Source organism: Balaenoptera physalus (genome assembly GCF_965194825.1).
Source record: "Balaenoptera physalus genome assembly, chromosome: 3".
NCBI lineage: Eukaryota > Metazoa > Chordata > Mammalia > Artiodactyla > Balaenopteridae > Balaenoptera > Balaenoptera physalus.
In genome coordinates, this window is record NC_138890.1 from 138,146,268 (window position 1) to 138,159,250 (window position 12,983).

At 34.3% G+C, this 12,983-nt stretch overlaps 1 long non-coding RNA gene across 1 annotated transcript in view; it reads left to right on the top strand.

The window, feature by feature from the left end:
- The window catches only part of LOC309657942, a 28,295-nt gene extending 15,882 nt beyond the window's left edge, over positions 1–12,413 (top strand). The window contains exon 2 of the long non-coding RNA XR_014261980.1: positions 5,196–12,413. This is a non-coding gene — a long non-coding RNA (uncharacterized lncRNA). The remainder of the gene's footprint in view (positions 1–5,195) is intronic.
- The last annotated feature ends 570 nt before the right edge of the window (positions 12,414–12,983 follow it).

Consider the following 12,983-nt stretch of genomic DNA (forward strand, 5'->3'; position numbering starts at 1 on the left):
CGCAAATAATCATTATGAACTATGTTCCAGACATGAGTTCCATGTGTTTAAGTGATAGAAAGAAACCCAGTGTAACTAGAGAGGAGACAACAAAGCAGAGGTGGGAGGAGATGGGACAGACCAGGAATCAGTCATATTGGGTGTTGCAGGCAAAGATAAGAAGTTTGCATTTTATTACTATAAGCATCAGGTATTTCAAGTAAGGGGAGATATGATCTGATTTTTTTTTTTTTTTAGATCGTCTGGCTGCTGTGTGGAGAATACGCTTTAAGAGGAGCATGAAGTTAGGAGGTCTGTAAGGAAGTTCCTAAAAAAATGAAGCCAAGAGATACCAGTAGGTGGGACTAGGGAAGCAGTAGAGGACACAGAGGTAGGATTCACAGGTTTTGGAAGTAATGTACTAGGTATATTAGATGAGGGAAAGAAAGGAATCTAAGATCACTGCTCAGATTTTCAGCTTGAGTTACTAAGTGTATCGTGTTGTTGTTTACTGAGGAGTTGGTGTGGAGAAACAGGCTGGGATGGAATCAAGAGGTCTTTTTGTTTTGTTATATTTTTGCTGCACTTAATTTTAACTGCCTTTTAAACTTCTAAGTGAAGTTGTTAAGTAGGCAGTTGCATATACAAATGTAGAGCTCAATACTGATGAGTGAACAATTAATGAAAGAAAACCTTTTCAAGATTCTCAAACTAGTCTTTGTCAGAACACCAAGATTTTATGATTGCACAAATTAAATCAATGTGGTTTTTATTCAATAAATGGAAAAATGTTAATGCAAGAATTATCTCAAGTGTAAATTTTATCCTAATATATTTTTTTCTCAAGTTCCCACTTATCAATAGTAGAATCTGGGAATATATACATATATATATAAACACACATACATACATATATAATCATATATATAAATATACTTATAGATATAAATGCATACACATATGTAATATTTAATGCTTTATAATAATGTCTAACCTTTAGCTCTTTATGGCTTTCTACCAAGATGGCAATGTCTTTCAATTTGAGGACCACTCTTCTGGGGAATTTAGGAGGTGTTCCAAGTACCCAGCTGTGATAATCTCCAAGATTCTGACATTTTACTTTCTATTTATCCTCTTTAGGGACTTTGGAAGCAAGTTGCACCAGAGCCCAAAATATGGAATAATTATCAGCACCATTAACGCCAACTGTGTCCTTTCTAATTATCCTTACAGGGAAATCATGGAGCCTTTGGGCCAATTTTCAGAATGTCTGTAACTGAACTTGCCATTAGAAAGTCATTGCTTCAATCACCAGGATCTTACCAATCACATGCTACCATCAAGATAGAAGAATTATATACAAAATTGGAAATTAAGAAAGGACTTTCATAAAAGAAAAAAAATACTACCCAAAAGAAAAATGAAAGTAACAAAGAGGAGATAGTAGATTTTTTTTATTGGTTTATTAACAGTAGTATTAACAGTATTAATTGTTAATTCTTTTTTTTTTTTTTTTTGGCTGCGTCTTGTGGCATTCAGGATCTTAGTTCCCTGACCAGGGATCGAACCTGTGCCCCCTGCACTGGGAGCATGGAGTCTTAACCACTGGACTGCAGGGAAGTCCCAGTACATTGTTAATTCTAAATGAAGCTGTTTCTGACCTCATAATGTTCACACCTGGTGCTGTACAAAATTCATAGCATTTTATGGCTGTGTCTGTCAGTGCTTCAATAATTTTGACTCACGTGTAGTTGATATTATTTTGAATATAATTTAGGAAACATTTATCTTTTATTCAGCAAAATTTTATTTTCCACATGAGTTTTCTGATGGCCTTAGACTATTTTTAATTTCCTTGTTGGAAATTTCTAAAAACTTTCCCTTAAAAAAAGGCAATTCCAAAATTACTAGACATTGACAGTGATCTCTTTTGCCTCAGTAAAAAAGCATAAATCCAGGTAGTTTGATTTTGATATTGTAGGAAAACAATTTAGAAGCTATATTGACAAAAAAAAGAACAAAATGATGGATTACACATAAAGATCCTTTATGTGTAATCAAACAGTCAAACTGACTTCTAGCTAATACGCCCACATAGGAGAATCCCTGCTTCTTCATTCCCTGAACAGCAAAATTATGTACCTCATTCTCAGATATATTTTAAATTATAAAAACAATTTTACACTTGTTAAAAATTTTCATACATATTAAAAAACAATTCAAACACTAAGGAATTATGAAGATGAGTGGTAATATTACCATCAAATTGTATTCTATCTCATTTCTCTCCCCAAAAGTAATCACCCAATATTTTCATGAGTGTTCTGTCTGATTACTTTTTAAATATATGGTATATACATAGTATAATACATTTATTTGTATATATATTATATATACATGTATACATGTATCACAATATATGTATATATTATATATAATACATATATATTTATAAAGGTATTGTAGATATTGGGCACCTTGCGTGTTTTCAGCTTAGCAAAATATCTTTTCAACGTTTTTTTGCATATTTCACTTTTTGTATTTATCAGACAGCTTAAATAATGCAATTTATAAACTACTGTTTGCAAATAGTTTGTGATTCCAAACTTTGTTGATGTGCAGTAAACAATACTGCTACCATTTAAATCTGTTTACTTCCTGATCTATGGAAACAGACTTATAAAGAAATATATGTTATTCTCTAACCAAAGACATATGGGCAAACAAACAGACGGACAGATACACAAATAGTCAGGCAGCCTTTGCAAAGGATTCAGCAGTTGCCTTGGCTTTGTTGTAAAATATTTCTGGAAAAAATGGGATTATACAAAGGGTCCCAGATGGAGTGGAATTAATCACTTTTTCTGATATCCCATTAGATGTTTGCCAGCACAATCATGTTGTTTTTCTAGATATACACAAGAAAAAGTTATTAATTAATACTTGGTCTAAACATTTACACTTGTCATGATAAATCCAATTCTTAATTCTCTTTGTAAAGGAAGCAACTGCCTTGCTTAAATGTCATGGTCAATAAATGTCTACCCAAAAGAGCAGAATTTCTCTATATCACTCTACAGTGTCAAACACACAGTGTATACTGATTAAGATAATGTACTATCTAAAAGTCATGCACGGGTAGGAATAAGCCACATAAGCTTATTCACCAAGGAAACTCTGTGATTCAATCTTACTCCCAGAGCAGGACACTTTGTAAATAAAAATTTAATCCAGAAATTGTTAACAGGCCATTCCTTACAAACTGTGTAAACATTACTAAGATGAGAAAGCCAGGGAGGATATAGAAGTACCTCTTTTAACTCCAGACACAAGCAATGCTGAGCAAATCAGGTTAAAAACAAAAGATGAGACATTAGTTTAAAAATCAGGAATAAAGCAAGCATTGTCATTTGAAATGCTTTCTTTATGCAGATTATTTTTATACTTCCTTCATATTTCTTTTTTTTTTTAATGTTTATTTATTTATTTATTTTGGTTGCACTGGGTCTTAGTTGTGGCATGCAGACTCAGTTGCAGCATGCATGTGGGATCTAATTCCTTGACCAGGGATTGAACCCAGGGCCCCCTGCATTGGGAGTGTGGAGTCTTACCCACTGGACCACCAGGGAGGTCCCTCCTTCATATTTCTTATTTGAAATGTCAGCTCCTTCATATTTCTTATTTAAAAGTAGGTAGGAAGCCATTTAGGAATGTGTTGGGGGTGAAACAATATAGCATCATTTGGGGATGGATGTCTTCATCTTGAAAACAGCTTCTATTGTCCCATAATGTTGCAGCAATCTTGGTCATGATCTCAACACTAATGTAAGATTTTTCAGGACAAGAACTATGAAAACAACATACATGAGAATGTTTTACGTGTATTTTGGGTGACAAAATCAAATTAGGCCATCCACACCAAATGTGAGGTGACAGAAAACACACCAATTTCAATGATTTCTCAGTTAAGATGATGAAAATTTATTACAAGCTGCTATATGGATTACTGAGAGCATTAAAGATATAAAATCAAGAAACGGAATTCAACTGTCATAGAGGGGTTTATTTAAGATTGATGGCAAAAACTATTAAATTCTGAGTTTCTGAAAAAAACTTGAAATTTCCTTCCTGAGAAATATTTAAGTACATGGTGGATAGATGTTTGTAATAAGTATTTTTACAACATCCTTGCCTGTGAATGCCACTTCCTACTTTATCGTTATGGTATCTTCTGATTTCTCTCCTTGTTGTAAGTCCTCTCAACCTAGCAGCTAGTGCATTTTTTAAAATCTTTTATGTTTATGGCAATCCAAATTTACAGAGTGTTTAACTCTCCAGTGACATAGATTACCAGCAATATCTATGTGTTAGAGGGTAGAAATGCTGAAAGTTCAGACACTTTCACAAGAACCAGAGCTCTTGCTGGTTTTGCTCAATGGATTAGAGGGGGGAAAAGGAACTGTTTTCTAGAGCATGTTCAAAGTTAAAAGGCTGAGTTAATATCGTGTGAGTTTTCCTAGCATTAGAAACCACAGATTTTATTTCCTAAAAATTCTGGCAATTAGTTATCTAGCTGATTAACTATCTAGCCATTCTATCTATCTAACCATTAACTAGCATTCTCAGAATTTCCTTAAGAACTGCCCATCAATATACTGCCTTAACCCAAGATCAGAAAGGATAACATTACAAGATGATATGGCTGTAGGCCAATTTATATTCTTTTTGTCTTCTTAAAACTACAGATGCACACCTGTTTAAGGAACTAAGAAGGAAGTTAAAACACTAGTCTACAGATGCGTAGAGTATCTTTGGAAGAACGTCTTGTAAACATTGACTAGTATCATCACACATCCTTCCCAGTCACACTGCATTTTCACAAGTTATGCACATCTGCAGGCTGTTAATCATGAGTTTGGTTGTACTCTGGGAGGATTCCAGCCTCAGTCGGAATCAATGCTCTTTCATAAGTTTAATGTATTTATCGTGAGGTTTAAAGGCAAGGGACTTCTTGCTCTTATTATGCTCCCAATAGCAAATAGTATAAACACTGGATGTTTAATAAATCCATACTGAATTGAAATGACTTCAGTTGAATTTAAGAATGTATGCAATAAACTTATTTATCATAAACATGAGCGTTATTAGTTCTCAATATTTTAGCACACATTTTCTTCAATGTTTCTCAGATGTCTAATATATCTATTTGTCTTAAGTTGGGTTCCCTGGGAGGAGAGTCACATACAGGAAGTTTATGAAGAGGGCTTTCAAGAGCAACGGCAGAGAGAGAGTGAAGTTAGACTGGAGGGAAGGAGTAGTTGATCTGCAATGCAGTCACAGCAAAGACCTCATTGGACACCGCTGATGGTTCCAGAGCAGATCCCCACACTTGTCCCACTTTAAGGCAAGAGACTTGGATTTTATACCTGTTCATTGCCTGGTCTTGGATGCAATCTGCCTCCAGAAGAGGGGCCATGACCTTGGGTGAGTGAGCATTCTTCAGCCAAGGGCAATTCTGGGAGAGTCACTCAGCTAAAAGCTGTCAGCCACCAACATTACCAGGAGCTGGAGGAATGAGAACTTCGGTCCATAATGGGGATTGGGGTGGTATACGCCATCATCTGCTACACTGTTTTTATTTTAATCCTTTGCAACCTGATTTCTTTACTCATTACTTTACTAAAATGTATATCTATACATATTTTCAAACCTCATTGACGATTTTCTTTTTCAACAGGCAACATTTCTAAATCTATAAAAGTGAGCAACTAGATGTTGAAAAACTCTCCATCCTTGCTTTCCATACTAAATTGATTTTCTTCCTGCCCCAATTGCTACCTTATTCTCTTTTCTCTTTACACTCTCTCTGTCAGAACATTCATCCTCTTGCAGTCTCAATTCTTAGAGTACTTGTAGAGTACATCAAATCAATGTCTCCAACTTGTCCACATTTCCAGATGATTCTTGTATCTCCAAACATATTTTGGATATTTTTACTTGAATGTTTCTCTCCATTACTCCAAAGGAAACACTGACAGTTTAAAAATTGCAAACCAATGTTATTTTATTAGAAGTAAAAACTAATGTTCTTTTCTTACTATTACTATTATTATTACTTGATGTTATAATGTCAGCTCATACTTTTGTCTTTTCCTCATAAATGAGTTCTTTCTCTTAATATCTTTATTTACTCCAATCCTCTATCTCCTGTATAACTAATCTCACACCCAAATTTATTTTGACTTCTTTCCCTCTTATCCAGTAACCAACCCTTGGATATTAATTCTTTGTTTGTAATTAATCTCTTCTTTGTTGTGTTCCATTTCCTTTTGTCCACAAGATATTGTAAATTACTGTAATACACTCCAAAGTGGTCTTCTTTTCTTAAAACTTTGCAGCTTATGAGAATTCTGTGTATTCAAACCATAATTTGGGAAGTTAATCTTCCTACAACACATCTTCAGCATAATCTTTACTGTCAGAAAGCTTCCATCCTCTTCCAAAGCCAAGCAAACACAATTCTAAGTCTTCAGCTTAATGCTCAGGGCTTTCAAAAAGCATTTTAAAATTTGTTTTATGAATCAGTATTGAGCAATGACTACAGGATGGGAGCACTTCTGGGCACTGGAGTACAGCAGCGAGCAATGTGAATTACATCTAACAAGAAGATGAGCCAAACCAAATAAATTAATAAATTTATACAGTATGCAAATGATACATTTGTAGTGAGAAGTGCTAAGGAAGAAAAATAAAGCAGGGAAAGGGATATTAAGTGTCAAGATGAAGGGATGTGATTTTATACAGTGTAGGATTGGCTGAAATGGTAACTACTGAGTAAAGTCTTGAAAGAGAGTATGTGTCATATGAATATGTGGAGGGGACAGCAATTGCAAAATTGATGAAGGACCTTGTCTTCATGTTAACAAAAACAAGAACAATGTGATAGGAGTAAAGTGAGTGAGGGGGGAAAGTACTAAGATTTGAGGTCAGAGAGGTGCCCGATCAGTAGAACACTGTGGGTCATTGAAAAGAATTTAGATTTTACTCTAGTTGAGAAGGAAGTCATTGAAAGGTTTTAAGCAGAGTTGTGACATGATGTGACTTTCATTTTAAAAGATGCCTTGCTGAGAATGCACTGAAAGGTGGAAGCATGAGTTAGGAGGCTATCAGAACCCAGGAAAGGAATCAGGGTGGCTGGGATCAGGGTGGCAGTTGTAAAGGAGATGAGAAGTGGTTGCATTCTGAGTACACTTTAAAGGTAGATCCAACAGGATTTACTGATGGATTTCAATCCATCAGTGTGGCAATGAGGGGAAGTGGAAATCAAGAATGAATCTAATTCCCTGTGCAACTATAATAATAGAGCTATAATTTAATGAAATGTAGAATCCTACAAGGGAAAAAGATGGTGGTGATGGGAGGTAAAATAGGTAGTGGAAACATTTTGGGACATATTCAATTTTATATGCTTTATTAAATATACAGGAAGTGATATCAAGTAGGCAGTTTATAACTAAATGTGAAATTCAGGGAAGTAGAGAGTGGAGATATGTTTGGGAAATATCAGCTTATATATAGCATGGAAAGCTATGTGGTTGACATTATACTACCTCTGAAATATGTATAGGAAATCAGTTTAAAAAATTAAGAAAGAGCATCCAAAAAAGAAGAATAAAAACCATACATGCAGAGTCAGGGAAGCCAAGTGATGAATTTGTTTCAAGGAGGAGGTAGTGATCAGGCTGATGAGAGGTCAAGTAGAATGATAACTATAAATTGATCATTTAATTTATACTGTGGAAGTCACTAGAGGCCATTAATGACAAACCTAATTTTTTCTTCCAAATGACTATTTTGTAAGCATTTACGAATAGTTGTTTTTCAGTCAAATTTGCCTACTCAATGTCTTATGAAAATGACATATTTGCTTATAATTTTTTCTGTACTCTTAGATATACATTCTCCAATTAAAATAGTTGCTTCTTTGCCTATTCAAAAGCTATCCATCTTTAATATTCTAATTTTATCATCCATTAAACATTCTCTCCAGTATACTTTCTATTCAATATCTAGGGCTTGCTACCACTATCAGAATCACATATTTATCAATTATCATAGAAAATATTGCTTGATGGAGTATAGACTTACAAAGAATTTAATTAGCAAACTTCAAGGATATAAATATAAATGTAGGATTCCTACATGCTTCTGATCTTGGAGTCTTTTTTTTTTTTTTTTTTGCTAAGTTTGCATTTAAATCAGAAAACCCATTCCATTTTAGAATTTGTAAATTTAAAGGAGTTGAAGTTCTCATTTTTATAAGTCAAGCCTTGCCTCCTTTGAACTTAATCAACCATTACTAGTGTGTCTTTTTGTGACAACAAAAAAAAATCCTCCTCTTTATTTTGTTGGTCCTGTAAATGTTTAAAAATAGATGGCTATCATGTTCCTCCAACCAATCCTCAGCCCCATCATTCTTTCCTTTTGCAGACTAAACATTCCAGTTTTTTCTAAACATTCCTTATGTGACACCATGTCTAGTCCTTTTACTATCTTGGTTGCCCTATGTATTAGGTCCAATTTGTCAATGTCTCTCTTCTAGGATGGCAAACAAAACTGAATCTAGCACTCCAGGGTGCTTCACATCCATGTACACTGCAGTGGGAATCTTCACCTCAGTATTCCAATCGCTAAATTGGTTAAGGTAATCTAAGATATCTTACCATTGACTTGCTAATATCTTATTGTTGGATATTTCCACTGACTTATAGTCAACTAGCATAATGACTACATTCCAATACAAATAAAAGTGAATTTTTAATCATAATTGGATAAAGTTACACTCATACCCATTATTAAGTTTCCCTTTATTCCATCTTTACTCCATGGTACTTAATAACAGTTGTTAGCTATTTATAAATTCACCAGGTCAAAAACATTAAAAATGTTGTAAACTGAAAAAAGTTGAATGACATATTAAATTAATCATTCTTAAAGTCATAAAACATAAGGTCAATATAAAAATAATTTCTTAAAAAGGACATTAAAAATATGTAGATGAAAAGATGTAATACTCATAGTTTAGGTTCAAAGCCAAAAAATTTTATGTGATAAAGAGAGAAAAGGAGGACGTTAAAATATGCAAAATTCTTATCTTCCAATGAATGGAGAGCTCCATATTAGTATCTATAAATGTCTTTAAAATAAGCCTGATGTTTTTAACTACAAACTAATAATAATAATCAAACTACTCTAGAAATTTACCAAGAATCATTAAATTGTACACTTACAATGAGTAAATTATAGCACAATAAATCTACCAAAAAAAAACATTGCTGACAAAGGACTTGTATGCAAAATATATAAAGAACTCTCAAATTTTATAATAAGAAAACATTCTAACTAAAAAAATGAGCAAAAGATTTGAACATACCCTTTGCCAAAGAAGATATACCAATGACAGATAAGCACATATACACATCAAATGATGCAGAGCCATTAGTCATCACAAAAATGAAATTCAAAAAACAATAAGATATCACAACACACCTATTAGAATGGATAAAATAAATAAAAACTGAAAACCAAGTGCTGGGAAAAAGTGCAGAGGAACTGGAACACACGTACAATGATGATGAGAATGCAATATAGTATAAACACTTTGAAAAACAATTTTGTGGAACTTATGTCCACACAAAAACCTATACATGAAGACAAATATAGTTTTACCATTCATGCAATCCAACAATTTTGCTCTTAGGTATTTACCTAACTGATTTGAAACTTATGTCCATACAAAAATCTGCACATACATGTTTACAGCAGCTTTATTCAAAAACTGAAAGCAATGAAAATGTCCTTCAGCAGGTGAATCTATAAACAAACCGTGGTACATCCATACAATGGAACGATATTCCGTGATGAAAAGCTATGTACTCACAAACCAGGCAAAACATGGATGAATTTTAAATTGATGTTGCTAAGTAAAAACAGTCAGTCCAAAAATGCTACTTATTCTATTATTCCATTTATACAATATTCTGATAAAAAGCAAAACTACAGAGATTGTAAACAGATAAGTGTTTGACCTGGATTTGAGGAATAGAAAGGTCTGAATAGATGAAGCACAGATGATTTTGTAAGGTGGTGAAATTATTCTCTATGTTACTGTAATGATGTATACACGACACTATGCATTTTTCAGTGCCCATAGAAGTACAGCACAAATTATCAACCTTAGGGTATGCAAAATTTTTTAAAAATCAAGTAATGTAGGAGGTCAGAGGATTTCAATATGGACTGCAAAATGGAACAAAATAATCTAACAATATTACATATATATAATATAACCTCACTGGAAGGTGTGGGGAAAAGTTGTTGATCTCAGTAACTTTGGAGATGAGTGGAGATTATAAGACTAAAAGCAAAAGGAACTGTACATAAAAACTGTATCCCACTTGATAAAGTTGTTTCCCACAAGCATACAAATTAACAGTTCTGTAACCACTATACCCATATGGAACTTACCAGTTAAGTAAATGGATGGAGAATGGTGGGAGCCAGATTTCTCACTATTGGAATGGGAAGGTATAGATAAACCAGGGCAAGAAGCTACAATGATCCATGTGATAATGTAGGATGATAGTAGAAGACATCATAATCAACTATATTTAGCATAATACAGAGACAGTTACATAGAGAAGTATTTATAGACAGTCTGTAAATACAGGGATCAGTATGCGTACATAGATCTCCTTGCTCTGTCAACTGAGAGGACCTATGAGCAAGTAGTTCACCCAGCACCCACATTTTGGTTTCAAATACCATTCTCCAATTAAAGGAACTAGGCTTCCTTGGAGAAACACCTGAATCTAAAACAGGGCAAGGAATATGCAAAATGAACCAGGAACATTTTGTAGTGCCAGAAAGCAAGGAAGGACTGAGGGAAAAAATGTACAAATCCAAAAACGGGAGTATGTCAAAGAGACACAGGAGCCAACTGAAAGAGCTCCTAATGGCTAAAGCCAGAACAATATGAATGACAAGACAATGTAGTACTGGATTACAACCTAAAGTGTAAAATAAATGTTCATGAGTTCTTATTAATATAAATAAATAAATGAATGGGGGAGAAAGGACAAATCTGTGCAGAAAAAAAAATCTCTAAATAATTTATGTAGATACTTCCCTATCAAAGAGGCTAAGCATAACTCCCCCACTCCTTAAATGTGGGTTGTGTACAGTGACTTCCATCCAAAGAGTACAGCATGGGAAGTGGAAAAAAAGAGAAATTTTATAGTGAAGAAACTCAACAAACACTACCCCAGCCAGGTGATCAACTATGATGTCATGCTAATAATCTGTACTCTTGATAGAATACGATGAAAAATGACACTTTATCTCTGTGGTCTTCCTCCCCAAAACCCAACAACTCCTGTCTAATCATGAGAAAAACATCAGACAACCAGAATTGAAAGAGATTCTGTAAAATATCTTACCAGTACTTAACAAAACTGTCTAGGTTATCAAAAACAAGGAGTCTGAAAAACTATCATAGTGTAGAAGAGCCTAAGGTGACATGACAAGTAAAACTAATATGATATTCTGGATGACACCATGGGTCAGTAAAGGACTTTACGTAAAAAGCAAGCACAGGGTAGGATAGTGGGAGAAGGGTGGTAGTGAGTTAATGATTATCCTTAGAGCTTCTGAGCTTATGGTTGTTACTGGTGTCTCTGGAATCGCTTTGCCATTGTGGGGAGTGAAGGATGATCATTAGAAACTGCAAGTCATTCCTTGCCAGAAGCTTTTTAATAACCAAGTTTCAGAAAATCAAACCCTATTCTTCAATGTAGTCTGTATATACCACTTATACCTCAATTAGAAGGAAAGAAGACAAATGAAAAGTTGTCCATTGTTCTTCTCAACCCATTGTCCTAGCGTGATTAGAAGTCAAAATGCATCTTCAGGTTATACTCAATTCCTTCCACATTCTCAAGACTTCACAAGTGTCCTACAGTTAGAGTAGCCATGGTTTCAGAAGAGAAACTTTGAATATTTTATGAGTTGACTGAAATGTAGTAGAGAATAAGATTTTCTTTTTCTATCTATGTGAAAATCTGTCCTAATCAAAGTTCAAGTAATTTTGGTTGAGTGAAAAAAACCATTTCCATTTGACAACTGTAGAAAATTTTAGTTATTTTAAAAGTTCTAGATGACTTACATACTCTTATATAGTGCAATACTTGAAAAGCATTAACCAGAAGGAACAAGTTCTGAAAAGGTTATCAGTTTTGTCCTAGTCACGATTGAAACTTCTGGATTCCAGAATCATCTCCACAGCAAAATAGTGGAAGCTCCTGATTCACTCTGTGGTCCATTCCCAAGACCTCATGACTCAGAAAATACACCAGTCTATTTTGTTTATAATATTGTGTTCACCCACGTTAATCAATACTTCATTTATAGGACTCTTCCAAGCCAAAACTAATCTTGCACATGTTTTTCAAATCAAAAAGTGTATATCTTTGTCTGGGACATTTTAATTTGGCTTTCACTGCGAGTAACAGAAGTGGTATTCCAATAATGGCATGTAGTCCTAGACTGGGAACAACTGCCAGGGGCAAGCAGAGACCTGAATAGTGCAGATGGAGAAAAAATGGCTTTTCTCCAGCTAGCAAATTTCCTTTAAACATATTCTCTCAGAGCATATTAAAAAGAACTAGAATGTCTGGTTAGTGTTTAAGTCACCTTATAAGATCTCACATGTAGTCTTCAGATTGTGTACCTTAGTAGCCATATAAAAAATCCGCTGGAGACTTTGATCTTCCTTAGATTCATTTTTCTGCCCATCACTCAGAAGAACTCACTTGATTTCATTTACCAGGCCACTCTGGGACCTCTCCACTTCTAGATGGCTCATAGCAGGTGAAGCCGTTTCAATTTAAAAACCAAGAAGCAGCAATGTATATGACAAGAATCTCCTGTTCAAAGCCTTGGAAAAC